Genomic DNA, 12117 nt, shown 5'->3' with positions numbered 1-12117 from the left:
GAGGCATATACCCTCATGCTTGCCTAGCAGTGTGGGAAGGAAGGGTGCCTGGACATGGTTCATGAGGAATATAGTCCTGGACCAAGACCAGCAGACAGCTACCATCCCACAGGAAGGGAATTCTGTATCAGTTACTTAGACATCATCTTTAATCTTTCTGTGCTCAAGCTCTAAACTCTGAAAAGAGAGAGAAATAGCATTGCTAACTGTGTCTCTTGGGTTGTTCGCCATCTCCTAACTAAAGTTCCTGCCACCTTTAAGGTTTTTAGAAACAAGTTGCTAAAGGAAGTGGATATTTGGGGCAGTCGGATCTTACAGGTTTGACCTGCAGTCTTTCTGGGAAGTCTGGTGGAGGGGGGAAAAGGTTCCAGGAGAGTGACGCCTCCCATGCCTTAGATGTGCATTGATAAAAGAGACATAATAGGGTGGTTGTGGAATAGTTAAATGAGAGAATGCATGAAAATCTTGGTGAAAGAGACAGCTATGGGCTGTCTGAGCCATTTTTTTTCTCCTGGTACAACCATGAGCCCACATCCCAGCCTTTGCAGTTAGACACAACTGTGGGATGAATTCTGCCCAATAGATGAACATTGTCTGATCCCACGGGCGACACTCCGTGCTTGCTTCCTCTGTGGGTGTCTGGAGTGGACACAGCTCTCGTGCTGAAGATGGTGAAGCCACAGGAAGGAACTTGAGCACCCACATCCCAGAGTAAAGTCGGGAGAATAAACTGCCCAACTGCTTACCCGGAATCGATATGAGGCGAATGACAAATAAACTGTGTTGGAATATGAGCTTGAGATTTTACGATTTAGCTGCTGGTGTTTATTTGCGAGTGCTTAGGTTAACTCAGCCCAGTGCCTGACTACCTGCTCAATAGTAATGAAGCATAAGCAGTGAAGGCCAGATAGAAAATGGCAAGAGAGCCGTAGATGGATTTCACACCACACTACTCTCTCTCTCCTGTTCTTTGTGTGTGTGTCTTTTCGAAACAGGGTCTTGCTTTGTAGTTCAGGCTGGCCTTGAGCTCACTTTGTAGCCCAGGCTGGTCTCACTCGAAGTGATCCTCCTGCCTCAGCCTCCTGAGTGCTGGGATTACAAGCATGTGCCACCATGCTCGGCTCCCTCTCTCTCTCTCTCCCTCTCTCTCTTTGTCTCTCTCTCTATATATATATATTTATTTTTTGGGGGGTCTGTGGATTTTAATACAAGCTGCTTTTAAAAAAATTTATTTTTTGAGACAGGGCCTTGCCATATTGCTCAGGCTAGTTTGGAACTTGAGAGTTCAAGCCATCCTCCTGCCTCAGCTTCCTAAGTAGCTGAGACAACAGGCCTGTTGCCACCACACCCAGCCAAGTGACTGTATTTTTCTCCTGAAGCTCATCCTAGCTAGAAGCTCATGAATGGCTTAGAAATCTAAGTTTGGGTTTGTGTTTTTTTTTTTTTTTTTTTTTTCCGGTACCAGGAATTGAACTCCTGACCTTGCGCTTGCCAGGCAGGTGCTGTGCTGCTGAGCTAAATCCCCAGCCCCTCCTGATAGGTTTGTGAACCTGGGTTCACGGACCTACATATGTCAGGGGACGAATAGACTTTTTCTCCCCCGTCTCAAACAAAAAGGGCTATGTTTCTGTTCTTCACTCTGATTAAACCAGGTCTTACGGTCACCAGTGAGGGTGACCAGAGAAATGTCCCAGGACTGCAGAGTACTGAGGTGAAAGGTAAATAGGCTCAGGCTGTTCAGGACCTAGAGCTAAACGGTCACCACCTCCGGCCACAGTGAGGCACAGACAGGGGGCCGCTCCCTCAAGGGAACTCCGAGTACTTTTCGAAGGGGGAGAGCGGGGAGGACGAATCTCAGTCAGTCCGGTTGCCCACTGCACCTGCTGCTGCTTTGTCTTCTGCGAACCATGATTGCTTGGCTCTTCTTGCGATGGCAGCTCCTGAACTTGACTTATAATCCCCAGACTTTGTTCTACTCCCCACCTACTTCTCTGGTTCTGTTCATACAAGAGGGCTGTTCCTCTCAGAAGGTGGAGTTGTCCCCAGAGCCCCGTCTTTCCTATCCAAAACATCAAGGCCATAAATTTGCCCACATCTCATCCCAGCGCTTGGGAGGCTGAGTCAGGAGGATTGCTGTGAGTCTGAGGTCAGCCTGGGCTACATAGTGAGTTCAAGGCCGGCCTGAAACATAGTGAGATGCTATCTCAAAACAAACACCAAGAGAAAGAAAGAAAGAAAGAAAAAAAAACACCAGAGCATCAAGACCATGATAAAAAAGACCCTGCTAGAAAGCAGAAAACAAAGACCAGAGGAACAATAGGACTTCTAGTCTCCTAAAAGCATGGTCTTGTGGGGACAAAGCCAGAACTGTCCACAGAAGTCACCTGGTCACCATGGATCTAGTTTAGCATAGGCAAAGTGCATAGGAAAATCAGGCTGGCAGGACTGATGGCCCTGGGCACACAGTCAAGGGGAGAGTGTGCCCTTTTACTTGGATGTGACGTACTGTTTACAAAGGACAGGGTCCCTGTGGCCAGCAGAAAGGGGACAGTCAAGGCCAGGACACATGGGACAGAGAGGGAGGAAGAGAAGGAGAGGGAGGGAGAGAGAGAGAGAAGAAAAAGCAAATATCAAGATTTCCCTATCTCACAGGACATGGCCGTATACATCTGTAATCCTAGTGCTCCGGGAGGCTGAGGCAGGATTTCCTAAGTTCAAGCCTAGCCCGGGCAAAATAGCTATTGAACGAGACCCTCTCTCAAAATAAAGAGGGCCTGGGGATGTGGCTGAGCGCAGAGGTGATTTCTCTCAGCGGGAGTCAAGCACCTTCTGTTCTGTGCAGGAGCTCGAGGCATTCCTGGGCCATTTACTGAGCTTGGTTAGGGACTGTGCTGGCCTTGAGGTATCCTGACGAACACGCTGTCCCTGCCCACACAGAGGCTACCGAGGACGAGGCAGGTGTCCGTCCAGTCTCCCTGGGCTTTGGGAAGCAGAAGCGACCTCGCACACTTGTTGGAAGAGTACTGGAGGCTCTTGGAGAACTCGCAGAGAAGAAGGGAGCGGGAGAGCTTGGGGCCCCCAGCAGCCTGCTAACCGTCCCCTTTCACAGTGCTATTCTTAGCTAGAAGGGGTTTCTGTCTGACTCATTTCCAGAGCCAGAGGGAGTGTCGGAGTGGCTTACGCAGCAGTCGGACGTGGTGGGCCCATTCTTGTGAATGGGGTTTCCTAAGAGGGGCAGAAGAGGAGAATCTGGACCCTCTCTGTTTATGGACGAGGAAGTAGCTGAGTGGCCAGAAACGACAGCACAGTGTCACTGTGTCCTCAGCGCCATGCTGGGGAGACATGGAATTGGGTGGGAGTCTTGTCAAGACAGTCAGCAGGCAAGGGTTAGAAACCCAGCTTCACCAGCTTAGGAAACAAAGGGAATTTATCAAAAGGCTCACACTGAGAAGGGTGAAGGGTAGGTGGACCCAGGGTCACTGGGACCAGCAATTCTGATGCTACTAAGTCTTTCTTTTTTTTAGGTTTTTGGTACCAGAAATGAAACTCAGGACCCTGCGTTGGGCTTGCCAGTCAGGTGTTTATGCTGCTGAGCTAATATCCCCAGCCCTCTTTTTTAGCTTTTTCTCAGTCTCTCATCTCTGCTTCTATGTTGTCAATATCTTAATATCTTTTTTTGCTGTTGTTATTTGGGATTAACCCAGGGATTTTACATTCAGCTACATCCCTAGCCATTATTATTATTATTTTTTAAACTTTGAGATAGATTCTCACCAAGTCACTAAGTTTCCCAGGCTAAGTTTGAATTTGAGATCCTCCTGCTTCAGCCTCCCAGAGTGCTGCAATTACAGGCATGCACTGCCACGCCCAGCCAGTGTGTTGTTAAGATCTTTCTGTTCTAGAAGTAGGAAATATGGCCACTGCGGCTCCTGAGTCCCACATCTTCTGATCTTACCGCCAGACAATAAGTCTCTTTGCAGTCCTAGGGAATGACCTGATGGGTTGGCTTTAGGTACGAGGCCACCTCTCACTTCTCTGGTTATACAAAGAATGGTAGAAGTGCAGAACCATATTTCCCATTAACACTGCATGATGATGAAATGACCAACCCAAATGCTACTGAGCGCTGACAATTATTACCCCTCCCCTAGACACGCAGTGCCCATAACTACTTCTCTCCAAATTAGTGGCTCAAAATGATAATGAACTTTTATGATTGCACGTCATCTCTGTGGTTGGAAATTCGGGGCCGGTTTACTTGAGTGGTTCTGGCTCAGGATCCCTGGTGAAGTTGCAGCTCAAGGTGTTGCTAGAGGTGCAGTCACCCCAGGCCTCGCTGGCACCCTACCCCAGATGCGACAGGACACGGTGACTGCTTTCTTCAGGACCAGCAATCCCACGGTGCAAGGTACAACCCCAGGGTGTTGACAGTCAGTCACACTCTCCCCGGCCTGCGGTAGCCTTTCACACCACACACACACACACACACACACACACACACACACACACACACGCTGTTCCATGTGGGAGAAGCGACCCAAGGAGCTGATCCCCGAGGAGAGGATCAGTAGGGGCCTCATCTTGGAGACTGGCGACCACACTCCCCAAAGCACATCTCCCCGTAGAAATGGGATGTTAAGGGTTACATGAAGAGAAGGCCTTGCAGTCAGGCCTGTTTGAGGAAAGCTGGGTTGAACTGGTTTCCTGCTTGCAGTCTTTCCATAGTTTTTAGTGCACTGATGCTGACTTTGAACTTTTGCTGGAAGGAGTGATCAGTCCCAATCACACAACTTCCTTCTCGTTCCCCAAATTTTCCACAGGCAAGGCCTTCTCCTCTCCTCCTCCCCGTTTCCTCCCCTCGGAGAGCTTATAGGGGTGCTGCCTGTCTCCTGCTACAAATGCAAGGCCCCTGCAGAGGCCAGCTTGGAGTTAGTCATTCCTGACCTTCCAAAGGCTTCCTGTTTGGGCCAGGCACGTCCTGAGACCGAGGAGTGACTAAAGAGTGAAGGAACATATTTTCTCCTGAGGCGTGTCTCCGACTCTGAGGCGGTCCTGCTCCGCATGGCCACCTTGGTGTCGGGTGATGAGTCACACCGTGCCACACACTGGCGCCAGGGAGCATTCATACGTGAACGTTTAGGCCGCTGCTTTAGAGTACATCTGTGGGTGGAAGCACAAGGTACGGGTAGGTTAGTGACATCTTGTGCTTTGAATTTTTGCCAAAAACATTCAGTTTCCAGTTTCTAGAACTTTCCCCATCTCCTCTTATTTTAGTGTTTTTTTTTCCCTATAGTTTAGCCTAATTTCTCATAGCAGTGACTTAATTTATTTGGAGTATGTTATTACATCTCTGTGAGCCACTCACACCCTCTTGAATTATTTATCTCAGTGTAAACAGGGAGGTGTGATGCATGTGACGGCTCCTGCACCATATGTGTTTATGGAAACGTGCTCACTGACATGTCATTTCCAAACACAGCAGCTGGTCCTATGCATCTTTTATAACATTTTGCGTCAGGCCCGTGTAATGCTTGGCCTCCGTTCTCTGATGATTTTTTTCATTTAGGATCATTTACTGTCGTGTATTTTTGATAAACAATAATTTTTAATATTGGGAAAAACAAAATGGATCTAAATTAAAAATGAGAAGGATCAATAAAACCAGTAACAATGTCTTCCCTGAGTTCTTTGATTTCCATTAGGCAGCACATGCTTTTCATAGTTATTATTTTACTTTTTTAATTTTAACTTTTATTAATCTGTGTTTTCAGTGCATAATGATTACATTCATTGTGGGGAGTTGGTGTGTGTACATAACATGTCTTAATTTTTTTTATGTCCCCTGCAAATTGGTCCCCTTCCCATTTGCAGAAGATATATCTCCCTGTTTCCTATTATGTATCTTTTTTTTGTTTGTTTTTTTGAGACAGGGTCTCACTATGCAGTTCAGGCTGGGCTTGAGCTCACTTTATAGCCCAGGTTGGTCTCGAACTCACAATGATCCTCCTGCCTCAGCCTCCCGAGTGCTGGGATGACAGGTGTGTGCCACCACACCCGGCCCTATTATGTATCTTTTATTTTGCTTTTTATTTATACTTTGAGTTTCTCATAGAAACCATTAGACATTTAAAGTCATGTGTCTGACTTACTTCTCTCTCTTTTTTTCTTTTTTTGGCTTTTTGAGACAGAGTCTCACTATGCATTTCAGGCTGGCCTTGAGCTCACTTTGTAGCCCAGGATGGTCTCGAACTCGAAAAGATCCTCCTGCCTCAGCCTCCTGAGTGCTGGGATTACAGGTGTGTGCCACCACGTCCGGCTTGACTGACTTCTCTTAACCCTATGATCTCAAGGTGTTTCCATTTTCCTACAAATGACTCAAATTTATCCTTCTTTATGGCAGAGTAGTGCTCTATTGTGTATAAATACCCCATTGTCTTTATCCACTGATCTCTTGATAGACATACAGGCTGCTTCCAAGATTTAGCTATTATGAATTGGCAGCACACACTTTTTAAAAGAGCTGAGGGTGAGGAGTGTTTGGTGGTAGAGCAATCCTCACCTCACAGTGGGGCCAGCCCTCACTGAAAAGTGAAACAGAGCAACAAAGTAAATGAACAAAGTGTTGCGGCATACCTGCTTATTTAATGGAGTCACCCTTGGAGGCCCGGCGCAGAGACAAGCAAGTTTATTAGCTGGCGGTGGGCGCCCAGTATGTGACTGAGCACAGACTCTGAAGAGCAGGAGGTGAGAATATTTATACGGTTGTAGTTCCGGGTCTGGGGCGGTGATTAGGTTTTTTCTGATATGATTTAGTGCAGCTACAGAAATACTCCTACAAAGCGTGGGCTTAGCTTGTGACAAAGGAACAGAGGTGTTTGACATTTTACGTAGGGAACAAGTGGTTTTATTTATTTATTTATTTATTTTTGGTTTTTCTCCGGTACCAGGAACCGAACTCATGACCTTGCGCTTGCCAGGCAGGCGCTTTGCCGCTGAGCTAAATCCCCAGCCCCCTGGGGACAAGTGGTTTTATGACAGAGCATGGGGTGGTATCGGGTTAGGTAACTGTGACAACATTTGCAAGAAACAAACTTAGGGAAACAGAAATTTAAGCTTTAAAATGGCACTAGAGTACAAAATGGCATAGACTTGGTTCTCTTTCCCATATCAAAACAAACAAAAAAAAGAGCTGAAAGTGGTACATTTAGAAGAGCAAAGTCTACTGAGTATTATCTCACATGGAAAAATCCAAGTTTACTCACCCCATGATTCACGAGGTAGTCTAGGTCTCATAAAATCTGTGACAATAAATAAAATGCTCCCCTCCCTGCTTCTTGTCTGGACTGGGAGTTTGGGCCCACTGTGGGTTCCTGAAGCACACGCTGGCTCCCTGTTTGAGGTGCTCTCAGGCAGCCTGCCTTCCTGCCCCAAGTGGACTTTCACAGTTCACACATCACCTAATGGTGTCTTTAAAACTGCAAATCCATCTTACCATTTGTGGAGAAGGACATTCTCTGATTGGAACTCATTGAGGACACAATGATTTCTTTAACCTTGAGTTTAGGATCCTCCTGTCTCAGCCTCTTGAGTGCTGGGATTATAGGTGTGTCTTGGTGCTGGGATTACAGGCATGTCTTGGATTACATGTGAGAAAGGTAATCCTTTATTATCCTTGCTAAAATGTTTGGTATCTGCCCATTTGTCCTAGCTACGTCCTTGGTTCTCGCTCAATAAAAGGTGACTGAATTTGGCATTTGGGCTGTAAGCCCCCTGATTCCAGAATTTTTGTGTCTCTTAGTTTTTTTTTTTTTCTTACTTTTCTTTTCATCTGCAGGCACCTTGTTCTTGGGACCTGACACCCTGAATAGAAGGACAACCACTCTTTGTTGTCTGCCTGGAAGGAAAACTTAATAAACCCCCAAGGACCTGTATGGACACAGCTGCTGATTTCAGAAAACAATGTTAAATTAAACAATGAAATAAGCTAGTGTTCATCGATCTTCCTAAAGTAGCACTTGAAATAATCTGTTATTAATTACATTTCTTGAGTTCTCAAAACTGGAGAATCAGGTCTCTCTAGAGGAATTTACTTCTGGCTTTTCTATAGCATACGCTGGTTCAAATGCAGAAGATGAAGCACAATCATATCAATTGTAAAAGCCGATGATTTTGAAACCAGAGAAGGGGCCATGTACCTACAAATGTTGGACACCGAAGTCTGCCTCCGGAGTGCGGTTTCCAAAGCACTGATGAACAGGATGCAAAATGATCTTAGACCTTGTATGGGTCAATTCGCAAAGAAATTTTTCTTTGGTGCTGGGGATCAAACCTAGCACGTGTGTGCTAAGTGGGCATTGTACACTCCGACAGTCCAACTTTCAGAAAATTTCAACATGACATATTTATTGTACAGGGTTGGATAATGTGCTTTTCCAATTTATGGTCCATGTAGAACCTCAGAACACAACATTACCTGGAAGTAGGTTTTTTGCAGGTGTGATTAAATGGGATCTCTACAAGAAATAATACCGGATTATTCTCTTCTCCTTCTCTTCTCTTCTCTTCTCTTCTCTTCTCTTCTCTTCTCTTCTCTTCCCTTCCTTTTCTTTTCTTCTTTTCTTTCTCCTCTCTTCCCTTCCCTTCCTTTTCCTCCCCTCCCCTCTTCTTCTTCCTCTTCATCACCTAGTTTGCAGTAACTTATTTTTGTAATCCTAGGAAATGAATATACTTTAAAAGATGTCTTAAACAGCTACATCTGGTATATAAAATCTGTGCTTTCATGACTTTTACTGGTTTGGCTAATGGTCCCCAAATTTACTTAGGTAGCAAAAAAAATATTGATTTAAATACATATCTCTCTATATATTCCCACAGGACATAGGAAACTGTTATAGAAATAGTGTGGATGGTTCATGGATAGAGGACCCACTGGGCAAACCTCGCTGCTCCAACAGCCTGGAAGGGCGTCGCGGAATCCTGGCCAACCCTTGTCTCCGTCTCTCACCAGCTCTGTGACTTCGGGCGCAGCATGAGTCATGGCTCTGTCTTCCACAGCAGTAAAATGGGGAAAATGAGAAGCATTTCACAGAACTTCTATGGGGATTGAATTCTTTTGTCTTCAGCCGTGAAACACTGAAAGCTAAGTTACCTGAACCAGCTTGGCTGATGTAGGGTGGGGCTCCTGGCAGCCGGGTTGAGGTACAAAATGACTTTTTTTTTTTTGTTTTTTTTTTTTTTTTTTTTGAGACAGGGTCTCGCTATGCAGTTCAGGCTGGCCTTGAGCTCACTTTGTAGCCCAGGCTGGTCTCGAACTTGCAGCAATCGTCCTGCCTCAGCCTCACGAATGCTGGGATTACAGGCATGCGCCACTACACCCGGCCAAAATGTCATTTTGTAACCAGTGCTCTCAACTACGAGTTGCAGGCGAGCAATGCGGGAAGTGAGCGCCGCAAAGCCGTAGGGACTGATACACAGGGCTCTGGTAAAGTCAGCTTCCGGTTTTTTCACCGTTGTACGCATTGTACGAGCTATGATGGCTTTGACTGCTCCCTCTTTTCAGTACTGATATGTTCCTGCTCCGGTATGAACTGCTGAATCATCGTGGTGGTTTGACACGGCGGAAGCCCCAAAACAACAGCCGATCTTCCAAACGACCACTCCCCGGCTTCTCCCCTCAGCCCTGAATACAACTTCCTCTTCCCCTTCCCGTGCGCGGGAGGGAAGACCCAATCAGCTCCTGACGCGTCACTGAGCCCGCCCCTCAAGCTCCGCCTCTAGCCAGGTCCTCATAAACCCCCAGCCTCTTTTGTCTGCCGCAGACCTCTCTTCTCTAGTCTGGAGTAAAGGCTTTCTTCCCTCTTTGCTTGTTTCTTCTGCGCCAAAAACCTAACAGTACTACCACCTCAGAGTTCATAAAAGTGAGCTCAAGGCCAGCCTGAACTGCATAGCGAGACCCTGTCTCAAAAAAAAAAAAAAGACCAAAAAAGTCATTTTGTACCTCAACCCAGCTGCCGGGAGCCCCACCCTACATCAGCCAAGCTGGTTCAGGTGTACTCTGACACGTCTTAGATGGGTGTGCTTTAAGAAAGTTCGGAGAAATTTTGCAAATTCCTTGCTGATCTCTAGAAACATGCTAGGATGGTTTACTAAGCAGAAGACATTTATCAGAGACTATTGTGATCACCGAGGGTCACACGGATTTGCTGGGGCTCAGAATGATCTGGACAAACTGACTAAGCCCTTGGTGGCACCAGCAAGGAGAAATGGAGCTCACGTCCTGACGTCTGTTGGTACAGCCCATAAGTGGGCATCATGCTGAGTGCCCTCTCACCAGCCAGCCAGCCCTGAAACTCCTTTTTTTTTTTTTTTTTTTTTTTGAGACAGGGACTTGCCATGTAATTTAGGAGGCTGGCCTTGAACTCACTGTGTAGCCCAGGCTAGCCTGGAACTTGCAGTGATCTTCCTGCCTCAGCCTCCCTAGTGCTGGGATTACAGGCATGGGCCACCACCTCAGGCATCCCTGAAACTCTTGACGCAGGTACTATAGTTAACATTATTATTTTTCAGGTGGGAAAACAGGCTTGGAGAAGTGAAGTAACTTGGTCTAGATGGGATAAGTGGAGGTTAAGTAAGGCAGTCTTTCTCTAGAGTTTGCACTTTTTTTTTTCCGTTTGGTACTGGGGATCAAACTCAGGCACTCCACCACTGAGTTACAACTGCACTCCTTTTCATTTTTCCTTTTTGAGACAGTCTCACTAAGCTGTCCAGGCTGGCCTTGAACTTGTGATCCTCCTGCCTCAGCCTCTTGAGTAGCTGGGATTACAGGTGTGCACCCATACTTAGGGTTGTAGCTTGCGCTTTTAATCTCCATACTGTGCTGTGTAGAAGTTTAAAAAATGTAGAAGTAGGGCTGGGGGTATGGCTCTGTGGTAAAGCACTTGCCTAGCTTGGGCCAGGTCCTACTTTCCTCCCCCAGCACTGAAAAAAAAAAAAAGCCTCCCCCCCAAAAAAACACAGTGATAGAAAAAGAACTTGGTCACTGGTAGGTCTTATTACAAACACATCTCTGCCACTTCGCAGGTATTTGACCTCGGGTGAGCTCTTAGAACTATGAATTCCAAATGAATATACCTCCTAGAATTCTTGGGGGTTGAAATAAGATAGTGTCTCACCATAAAATGGGGGCATGAGACACAACCAGCATTGTCCCAAATATTTTTCCTAAACCAGCAGTGTACTTAATCTTCACAACAACCTGCCGAGGCAGGTATGCTCATCCTCCTTATTTTACAGGTGAGAAAACTAAGGTTTTGAGAGATTTACCGAAGATGACACGGTTGGCGTGTGACAGAGCTGCTGTTCGAACTCAGGCAGTCTGACTCCAGGGCGCAGACTCTCATGTGCTGTGACTGTCCTCCTCCCCCACATGGAGAAGCCTTGGAGGATGGAGTGGAAACAATTTGAGGAGTCCTACAAGTGTAACAGCCGGTGAAAAAGTCAGCTCAGATTGAGGGTGCCTTCGTACCAGGATGGTTTCTCCTTTACGTTTTAACATAGATTTTGCTCATTTTAGACATGCTGTAGATTTTTATGTGAGCCTTATTCCTACCTTTCTGAAAAGACTAATTAGCCCATGTAATTGCCTTGGATTTCTACACATATATCCCCCTGGCCCTGACTGGTAGTAAGTGAGGCAGTGTTCACTAGAGGTGATAAATGTATGTATTGTTATACCTTGTTCCTGAGTTTTGTGAAGACGTGGTCTAATATTTTACGTCACAATATTTGGAGATTACGAACAGGATGATTATTGAGGAGTTCTAGGTACATAGTGATCATTAATTTCTTTCTTTTTTTTTTGTCTTTTTGAGACAGGGTCTTGCTATGCAGTTCAGGCTGGCCTTGAGCTCACTTTGTAGCGCAGACTGGCCTGGAACTCCCAGGGATCCTCCTACCTCAGCCTCCCAAGTGCTGGGATTACAGGTGTGTGCCACTATGCCTGGCCACCAAATGTATCTCAAACAAAGAACAAAAGAAAAAAATGAGACAAATGAAAAAACAAATAGAAAAACTACATATTACAGTGCTGGGAATTGAACCCAGAGCCTCATACATGCT

Source organism: Chinchilla lanigera, unplaced genomic scaffold (assembly GCF_000276665.1).
Source record: "Chinchilla lanigera isolate Chin_1 unplaced genomic scaffold, ChiLan1.0 scaffold00004, whole genome shotgun sequence".
Taxonomy (NCBI): domain Eukaryota; kingdom Metazoa; phylum Chordata; class Mammalia; order Rodentia; family Chinchillidae; genus Chinchilla; species Chinchilla lanigera.
This window is presented reverse-complemented; position numbering follows the sequence as displayed.